The sequence below is a fragment of the Lytechinus variegatus genome, chromosome 13 (genome assembly GCF_018143015.1).
Source record: "Lytechinus variegatus isolate NC3 chromosome 13, Lvar_3.0, whole genome shotgun sequence".
NCBI lineage: Eukaryota > Metazoa > Echinodermata > Echinoidea > Temnopleuroida > Toxopneustidae > Lytechinus > Lytechinus variegatus.
Window position 1 is genome coordinate 2,963,511 of NC_054752.1, and position 11,245 is coordinate 2,974,755.

The following is an 11,245-nucleotide window of genomic DNA, read 5'->3' on the forward strand; positions in this document are numbered from 1 at the left end:
AGACATTCGTGAACAGACGAACTTGCGGGAATGCGGGCACTTCGTAGAGAGCAAAATGGTGGTGGTGTGGGGGGGGGGGCTTTGCTGTATATTCCTTATTTGGGATCCAGTGGCGGCGCTACAGAGAGGGAGGGGGCGACCGCCTCTTATGTTTTTTTTCACAAAAAAAGTGCAACAAAGAGGAGCAAAAGAGAGAGAAAGGAAAAAAAGGGAAGAAAAAGGAAGATAAAAAGGGAAGAAAGAAAAAAAGAAGAGTATCAAAAAAGTGATCTGGGTCATATGCGTCTAGGCCTATTATTCCTCATCTGAGAAGATAAAATGACGTTATATACCTTTAGGTAGTAGTCTCGAAGAAAAAGATATGGGGGAAGGGAAGTAAAAAGGTGGGCAGAGAAGACAGGTAAGAAAAAAAAGAGATACTGGTCGTGTAGCTCTATAAGTAGGCCTAACCCTCAACTAAAAATATCGAAATGGCGGCATCTTCACATTGTCTTGCCTCCCCCCCCCCACAAAAATGTTGTGGCACCGCCAGTGGTACGCCTCTGTGGGATGCAGTGGATAAACTAAAGGGGGGAGCGGCCATCCTTCCAATCAACAGAGAACAAACTAGTGACGTCACCTTTGTGTACCCCCCCTGCCCCCAACAAATTAATGATGTCACTTTTTCGCCGTAGGCCCTTGTAGGCCCTAGTGATGATACGCGAAGTTGCTGCGGATTAATCAAGCCTACTCAGAACCCCGAGGTTCAGGGTTCGAAACCCGCCGCGTAAAGACGTCCATCTGTTTGCCATTCCATACCCAGGATCTGTACGGATCTAATGGCACTTTCTCTGCCATTACTTAATGCGTATGAATATGAAAAATAACTCATGGCACAGGAATACTTTCTAGGGAGTGGAGATGGTAAATTCACATAATTTCTTGCAGGGCGTTATAGAATCCAGAAACGGTATATGCCTGCAACACTTAAAATGTTGGGCAGCACACTTTCCACACAACTTGTGTGGACAGCATATTGTCCAACATTTTAAGAGTGAAGGGAATTTGTTAGTGTCTACAATCTAAGGAAAATGTTGACCAACCTATCAGATGGTTGAAGGAATGGTCCGGGCTTAAGATATTTATATCTCAATAAATAGAGTAAAATTCATAAAGCAAAATGCTGAGAGAAAATTTGATAAAAATCGGATAACAAAATAATAACGAACTTATTGAATTTTAAAGATTGTATTTTTTCCGGTTAAACAGTTCTAGACATGTCTTCATTGACAGTCATTAGATGGGCTGATGATGTCATATCCCCCTTGTTCTTTTGCATTTTAATAATAATAATAATGATACAGGGTATTTATATTGCGCACATATCCACCTTGTTAGGTGCTCAAGGCGCTCCTATATTACTCGACCATAAGCTAGGCGTTCACAGCGCACACAGCTTCTTGAGGAATTACTTCCTACCGGTACCCATCTATCTCACCTGGATTGAGTGCAGCATATTGTTGATCAGTTTCTTGCTGAAGGAAATTATGCCATGGCTGGGATTTGAACCTACTACCCTCTGTTTCAAAGTCTGGAGACTAATCCACTGGGTCACAACGCTCAAACGCTTTTATTATATGAAATTAGCTTTATTCAAAAATGTTCTTGAAAAAACAATTGGATTGACAACTGATTTAGTGCATTAGTTATTTATTGCCGCAACATATTTCTTCATAATGGAGACATATCATTTACACATGTTATGAGAAAATGAAACAATTATGATTTCATGTAATAACATAAGAAAAAGGGAAATGGGGATATGACATCATCAGCCCACCTAATGAATATTCATGAAGATGTGCATATAACTGTTTTCACAAAATATTGGTAAACTTTAAAATTCAATAACTTCATTATTTGTTATCCGATTTTGATGAAATTTTCAGCGTTTTGCTCTGTAAATATAAATATTTTCAGCCCGGACCATCCCTTTGATGTTCTGAATACTAATAACTACACGGTTTAAGCTAGTAATTGCATCTTAAGCGGAAATCGCAGTAATCGTCATTAGGGGTTGCGGAAAGGTTGCATGTGGAGGGGGTGACCATGAAAAAAAAACATAAACTGATGGTAACATTACGTATTTGTTTACAGGTTTATTGAAGGGGGGCAGAATCAGCCAGAATGCAACCCCGAATCCTAGTTCAGGACTTCACGCGATGTCTGCCCCATCAGAGAGAACGTCTACATCAGCTCGGCATATATTGAAACACTATCAAGAAATGGGGAGACTGGAACCGTTTCTTTCACGACTCCGCACTCAACGATCAGGCCTGCTTTCCTACACGAAACATAAAATCTACAGAAGAAATGGAACACCAGTCTCATCCATATTTCTTTTGTTACGTCACATTTGACCCAAGAAATTAGAGCTCATCATCTCCCTCGTCATACATCGAGGCGCCAATTAAATGGGTGATATAGACCCCTCATTAATATTTCATCTTCTCTCTCTTCCTTTACTTTGCACGGTCATGACGGTGTTAATCTTTAGTTAATCTTATTATTGACGTTCATTTTTAATTTGAATTTAATGTCAGATGACCATGAAATGCTCGAAGTGCATCTTTCTACAGTGACAGGGTCAGACTCGTCCTTATGAGATATCCCCCGAATTTACTGGTGCGACAACAAAGGCAGCATTTCATTTTTTTTTTTTTTTAGATAAAACTTGAACAAACAATAATTTTTGAATCCATATGCTTTTTTAACACCAATGATAACAATCTACGTAGATTTGATTTCAATATTACCTCGATCTCATGTTTTATCTAATATGTCTATGAATCAATTGATCACCTATTAGCATTAGCGTGAGTATTGCGTAAGTTACGAAATGGAACACGCTCTGTATTCATGGTATTGGTCTTTGGTGATATCCTTATTACATGTTGAATGCATTACTTCCGAAAATGTTATTTCATCCGATCACATTTTATAAGTGCGATTGGAGTTCAGATTTACGAGGGAATTGTTTGAAACGGTTCGTTTGCAACTCGAAACCACGTAATTTTGCCAAGTTTGCAGTAGGACTTCGACCAATCATTACATTGCATAATTAAAAGAAAGCCAATCATTCATCCTTATTTATCTTTAGCAGATAGATCCACTGTAATCTTTTATCCGCAGGGCGCGGCGCTAAGAGGTTGGGAGGAAGCGCATGGGGGGCTGCCCCTATGATTTTTCAATCAGCGCAAGAAACAAGAAAAATGAGGGGGGGAATAGTTGTCTTGCCCCCCCCCCCTTCCCATATCAAAATACACTGGAGCCGCCCCTGATTAAGTGCTTCATTACGGGAAGATTTCGTCGGAACTATTGTTTTTTATACAGGCCTATCCGATATCTTTTCCCCCATTGACCTTCGAGTTAACAAAAAAATGTATTGATCTTTGCGAAATGCTAATGTTCTCGATATTTCAAGTGATTTTTTTTTCAAAACCAATACTTATTATCACTAAAAAAAGGAAAAAAGGAACAAGTGACCATTGTTGTTTGCATCCCTTTTCTTTGTGATTGAAAGAAAACAAAAGCTATTTTGTTACACTAAGTAATTCACCAATTCATTCAATTTAATACAGTACTTCAAACAATCTGTCTGTGATCAAAGTCGAGCCAATTGCTCCCTGCTGCTACTATTGCTTTTAGGGGTATATTCTGAGAGCAAAGCCAGGGATTATTGGGGGCTTAAAATCTCGACATGCTGCACGGAGTCAAAAGAACCGCCCTCCGCCACGATACAATCGTCTTCTATTTTACCATTTTTAGGGTCAATTTCTACAACGGCCGTAAATCAATGGGAATTCTTTTTTAAAGGACAAGTCCACCCCAACAAAAAATAAAAGAGAAAATCCAACAAGCAGAACACTGAAAATTTCATCAAAATTGGATGTAAAATAAAAAAAAAGTTATGACATTTTCGCTTAATTTCACAAAACACTTATATGCACATCCTGGTCGGTATATGCAAATGAGGAGACTGATGATGTCATTCACTCACTTTTTCTTTTATATCCTATTATATGAAATATTGAATATTCTAATTTTCTCCTCATTGTCTACTTAGTTGTGCATATCACTGTTTTGTGAAAAATGAGACGAACTTTAAAATGTCATAACTTTTTTAATTTTTACATCCCATTTTGATGAAATTATGCTACTTTGATTTTTCGCTATTTATTCAAATCAACTTTTTTTGGGGGGGTGGACTTGACCTTTAATAGGGTTTTCATTTTGGAGTTTTATTGTAACGAAAAAATAAGTGCGTTAATTAGTCGCAAGAAACAGAGCATTCATTTCGATTCCAATTGGGAATACACACCTGCCTCCTTCATATCATATTCGGTCGGACGAATGTTCCATTATTGGTCATGTCCAAAAATACACTGTACTGTGAATATCGTTCTTCGAAATATCATGGTCCTTGACCATTGGTCCATGGAGGTGTAAATTGGCAAAGGGTGTCGAGATCAATGATTCGGTTCAAAACAAATTGTTCTTGTTGCTGTTGTTGTTGTTGTTTTGATGGCGACGAGTTCAGTTTTAAGGCACGCATTATACAATATTTAGCCTGATGACGACCCATACATTTCTAAATCCAAATGAAGTAATTGATCATTTATACCTGTTTATATATTTCAAAAATATGCACGTAAAGTTGAATTTATTCTGAAGCCTTTCAAACGCATTTGTTGAAAATGGGTGGGGGGGGGGCTAGCCATGCAAAAAAAAGAATTTTAATTTTTACCTTTTTGCCCCCCTCCTTCCGCTGCCCTTAAAACAAGGAGAGCATTTGGTTTTTAATAGTTTTTGTTTATGCCCGCGTTTAATCGCGGAGGGGGGGGGTAGATGTGAGTCTGAAATCTCCGTAGAAAAAAATGTGTTACCTGTGATAAACAAGACGCTTATGCCTGACTTTTCTGTTTGGAAGGAACTTGGCATTCGTCTTGATACTTCAATGACATATACAAGCACAAAATGATCAGCGCGTATTTTTTTATGATTTAGTGGATGAGTCATGCATTGCAGGTATTCACAAAAAACCTTAATGAATAAACAAACAATCTGTCGATTAGGAAAAATTAAAAAAAATAATTAATTAAGTGAAAGAGGAACAGGAAAGAGGGAAAGGAAAGATGAGGATAGTCCAAATACAGATTGCCACCCAGCGGAAATTAGTTTTCATTGCGTATTTTTTTTAATATCTGCCAGTTCTAATTTGCAATCGGTGCACATGATATGGGCGGTTCCATTGCGTTCACATTAATTCCGGTACCTTGTCGCGACAACAAATATTTTTGGCATCATTCTGATTTACTCTGGATCCAAATATGCATGGCGATCGAATATTTCTATCTAAGATGGAGAGCTGTTAAGCACAGTCATGAACTTAAAAACACTTGCAAAATATTTTTTTTCAAAATAAGCACTGCATTATTGAAAAATGGGTCAATATCAATCACTTTGGTGGTAAGAACAGAATTTACCAGGTTGACCATTAACTAGGTAAGACGCGCATTCACCATCAGACAGGTAACTTTGACCTCGAACGTCCTTGTTTGTTTAGGTTGATATTCTGCGTGTTTACTGGAGGGGTGGGAGACTTGCGTTCAAGTCATGATTTCTGTTCAGCAGTTTTCAAGGTAGAAGACTGGTTCTGATCCACCTTTTTGAGAAAGTCTGTGTGGTATGGGTAGTACCTAGCTCTGTCTCCGAGGGAAAAGATCTGGGGGGCGTTTCATGAAAGGACTTGTCGGACGTTTTATCCGACAAGTCCCATTTTATCCGACAGTTACCATAGGAACAGTGCCTCTCAGCCAATCAAAATCATGGAAAGATGTCAGATCTGACAACTTGTCGGATGAAAATATTGATGAAACGCTTCCCTGATACCAACCTCACTATACACACTAAGAAATGTTTACGCCTTAAATCTCACAACAAACACAATGGTATAGAAGCAAAGCCGGTGTTAATCTAGCACCAGCCTGGTTTCTCTATCGGAAACAACACCGGTTTGGCGTTAGGCTAACACCAATTATGCATCTGACCAACACCAATATAGTGTTAAACCAATATCTGTTTGATTCTTAAGTGGTGTTGTTTCAACGACTTCTCTGGTGTTTTTCGATATTGATTCCGGTCTGGTGTTAAATCAACACCGGTGTTTTTGCAGTGTATGGTTTATAATATCTTGTACCCCATACGAAGAAATAAAGATGTACACCTATATTGTTTGCACTTGTTTAACACCCACTGTTTGACTTTCAAAGTTGCACCATTTAGGCTGAATGGTGCAACTTTAAAAAGTAAAAAGAGTGCATAAAATGTTTGTATTCAAAGGGTGCAAATATACCTAAGGGTTACAACTCTGCACCGGGTGTTGGTAATAAGGTGCAAAATGTAACTAACGGCATCCGAAAACGTGCAAAAAGTTTCTGAGGTGACCAGATACACCATCAATGAGCTCAATATAGAGTGACATTAATTTTTGAAGTGTGCCAAATTTAACTTTTTGTTATTGTTGTTGTTGTTCTTGGCGTGTATACTTCGCATCACTGATTAGAGCAATGAGCTCTCAAGTTTGAACAGAGTTGCTTCTCATAATTATTAGGAACTCCGTAAAACATGTGGTAATTTGAAAATGTTAAAACCATCGAGAATGAAAGGAAAAAAATGCATCACTGTAACTCCATTATCTTGCGCAGAATCCAAACAACTTCCGTCAATATGAAAAATAGAATTTGATTACAATATCAGATATTACCTTTCTACGTGGATTTTTTAATGAAAAATCATTATTTCATATTTTGGGGAAGTGCAAGCAGGCGCCGGTCAATTTTGACGCAGGAAGTTCGGGGCGCCTGTCTGCGGCTGGGCTGGATGGTTAAACCATTTCTTCTCTTGCAGGTATACTGTAGGAAACTAATCAATACCAACTCTGCCATCGCCTCAACACTTGAAGAAAACACATTTTATTCTCATTTCTATTGGGGGGGATCTACAAACAAGAAGTGGTAATGCACTCTTTGGACATTAAAAATTATTGATAGTGATGAGAAGGCCCCTAGGAGGTGCGTGGGAATATGCCCCGCCCGTGATTAAAAAATATTTGATCCGGTGACAATGGCTCCGCTGAAAACTCCACAATGGAATGACCAACGTCAACCCTGGCTTTAATTATATCCTGCATCTACCCCTTTCCTAAATCCTAATTATTGCAACACTAACCCTGTATCTTAGGTGAAATAAAGCCCGGAGAAATTATCGCGGGAGCTAATGTCGTGTCACCGATAATAAAATATAATTTCAATTCAGTTCAGTTTTGCTGATGTGGTTTATGATACACCATGTGGAGTGTTATAGAAACAGTGGATAGAAGAAGAGAAGAAGTGGATAGGCGAGAAAGTGGAGATTTGAGATTAGAGTATTCTTTCTTGAAAATAGTCCTGAAAAGGAAGAATACTCTACTCTCAAATCTCCACTTTCTCGCCTATCCACTTCTTCTCTTCTTCTATCCACTGTTTCTATAACACTCCACATGGTGTACCGTAAACCACATCAGCAATTGTACATGCCACCATGCAAACCTTCAAACAACATCAGTTCAGTTTGTTTAAAAGAGAGAATTAAATGGACCGGATTTCAAGGAAAGAACTGAATGGGCGGATTTTTTTTTTTTTTGAACATCCAATATCTATAATGGTTGATTTATCCAGTAATTTATATACAGGGCACGCCCCTACCCCACCCTCCATGAGATGACCAAACAAATTTTTAGTAATTATACATTCGACATCAGGCTCGATATATGAATATCATGTACAAACATAGATGTATTCCGAGGCACCCCATTGTTACCATGGTTACCCCAAGCTTTAACTTGAGCTGTAATTCAACGCTAAGTGCATTCAATGAATCAATCTTGCATGCCGTATGCCCACTCACCTCACCTGGGTTGAGTGCGGTATAGATAAATTCTTGCTGAAGAAAAACACACCGTGGCTGGTATAAATCCCATAAAGTAGAGTATTCTTTTAATCTCTACACTTTCGATCAACATTGAATACGACAGGTACATACACAGGCCAGGGAAAGGAGTGTGGACATGAACAAAATATTTAGCTCGATGCCTTTCGGAGGTACCCGGCTTGACCCGGCTTGAATCGGATGCCATCGGCTAAACCTCCGAAGACATCTCTTCGTTATTCGGCTCTATATACGAGCCAACACATAGAAGACATATTTTCGGCCCAGGTAAATACAAGGGCGTCATTGTAATGTAACGCCACTGTCATACCAGTGAAAGAGACGCCAAACGAATCGATGGTACGTCGTGGGTAATAACGTAATCGATCTGGGGTAAGTTTCGCCGATGGGACTGTCACTCATAAGAGAGAATTGAATGTTTGGAGCATTCATTCTTTCTGAAGACAAGTAATCTAGGAGCAGAATAAAAGCCTCTAGATATTTAGTTTATCCTTTTAGGAATGTTTCGTCTTCGGTTTCGTCTGGGATTCAATGGCATTCCTCCATGCTTCAAGACATTTATTTCTTAAATTGCGATATGTAATCATAAATGCTGACATAGCCATAACGTAGCATTTTTTTTATTCTTTGCAAATGCTTTCACTCACTTTATTGATCGTCATTTTAATGTACATGTACATAGCAAATAGATTTCTTTTTAGTATTTCAAAAATCATATTTTTGTTTATAGTTACAATATGATATTTTAATACAGGGATCATGCTTGTATCGGGATTAAAACTCATTCACTTTGGCAGCTGTTGGTCGTGATTATTTTTGTATGTGCATGGTATAATTGTTTGAATCTTGGTTCGATATTTATTAAATTTGAGTTTATTTAGATCGTTTCTTTGCATGGGTCGGATGTTAATCTCCTAAAGAACACCCTTTGAAAGACGATTTTGGTCATCATCATTCAGTCTTCCAACTATAATTGAAAATATGATAGCTAACTTCACTCTATCGCGTCTTGATATGTACTGCAATTTGTTACTTTATATCACAACAAACCCATTACAAAATAGTCAACGAAAAAAATCATGAAAGATCCAATTCAATTCATTTATCATAGATGGGAGCATTATTTACACATTTTCAGTATTATACCTTTTAAGTACAACTGGGCGTTGTGGCGTGCGCCTGTAATCCAAGCTGTGGGGAAGTTACAAATTGATGCAGAGGTTCGAGGTTCGAGCCTTGGTCACGTCTTTCGGATGGTGACGTTAAAGGTCGGTTCCAGATGTAAATAATCATATCTGATTGATACACGTCTGACAAAACTAAAAAAAATACAAGTATACATTGCCAGTAATGTGACAATAACACACCACTAGAAAGACACCATCCTGTCTTTCAGCTACTGAAAATTTTCTAATTCGCCTCGCTCTCTCACATTTTTATATTAACTGCAATTTATTATTTTATATCACAACAAATCCATTGCAAAATCATGTAGCCATCGAAAAAATAGTTCTAGGCCTTTTACTGAAAGATTGTATGTAATATACCACTGTATAGCCCTTTTGTGTGTGTGTGTGTGGGGGGGGGTGTCCCATAAACTTTCTCATGTCAATAAATTGATATCACCCCCCCCACACACACACACACATTTTTTTTAAAACAAGTTCACACCTAGTTACCAATAATGCACATAGCATTTCCATTTATTTGAAAGCAAGATAAAAGAGCATAAATGCCTTGCTCACGGGCGTATATAGCTGCCGCGGCCGGGGATCGAACCCCCGACTTTTCATGTATAGCCAAGCGCCTTAGACCACTCGGCCACGGCACCCTCCACTATCCACACACATACACCCACCCTCACACACACTGCTCAGACCAGATTTACACCAGTGCCTCACACACACTGCTCAGACCAGATTTACACCGGTGCCTAAAACCTTCACCAATATTTATTATTATCTTTTTCTGCTATTATTGCAATAAATGTTTCGTAAGTGTGAACTTCCTTTTTAAACTGGAGGAAAAATAAATAGAGCATAATTTAAAATGTTCCATTCAGGGGGCCTTCATGCCCCTTCCTCACCTTTCCCCTACCGTCCGTATGTATATCCCTCCGCTGAACAATATTGAAATGCAGTAATGGATTTTGCATATGGAGCGATTAAATGATTTAACGGAGCCCATATACTCTCGTGAACTCGAGAGAGAATTCATTAAATATGTAGAGGTTTTTATTAATCCTAGATTATGAAGGCTCTGTAACACGTGAGGGACTAACTTCTTCATACTTAGCATTACTTAAAGCGCTGGCGGATCCACGGGGAGGGGGGGGGGCTCAGCTTTAGAGAGGGAAAATTAAAATTTGTAATTAAAAAATGCCGTTAAAGACGCCAGTTTGCCCCCCCCCCTCACCCTTTGAAGGTGAGGACCTTTTTTCTTCGCTTGTCAAATTTTTGCCCCCCCCCCTGGAGAATCATGTATCCATCCCTGACTTAAAGGGAATATCGGGTTATTCAAAACTGATAAAAAATACTTTTATCAACATTAATGGACCCGAATTTACTCATAAAAAATCACATAGGCCTATTGATTCATTCATTTTAAGCTACAATAAGCTAGTCATTTTAGTAAGGACTATGCAGGCTCCCACTTCCCTGGTTTGTGGTAGGACAAAACATTTTTTTATCGCTCATTAGATTTGATAATATCTAAAGATCCCATTCATTTATCATATTTAAAATTGGATATACATACCCTCCACACACCGTTTACAAAAACGTAAAAAAAAAATCACGGCCGAGTGAAACGAGAAAAGGGGAGAATAGGGAAAACCAAGACAGGAAATGTGCCAAAATATGATACATGTATATTTTCTGTTAAATTTATGTTGAATTTTTATTTTCTGTATAGAAAGTGTTAATTTTAGCTTATTCTCATTTATTTTTTAAATCTGCTCATACGCCATGGCTAGCCCTACATTCTTATTTATTTATTTATTTATCTATTTATTTATTTATTTTTTAATTTATTTACTATTTTATTTCATTTCTTTTTATTGGGGGTGGGGCATTACACCACTGCTCAACACTCCATAAATCATTTTCTCTCTTTTTGGAAGACAAAATTAACGGCACTATATGGACTCGAATGCAGCATATGGAAATATAGTTAATTTTGTCAATTTTCTTCAGAAATTCAGATAAGGATTAACAGA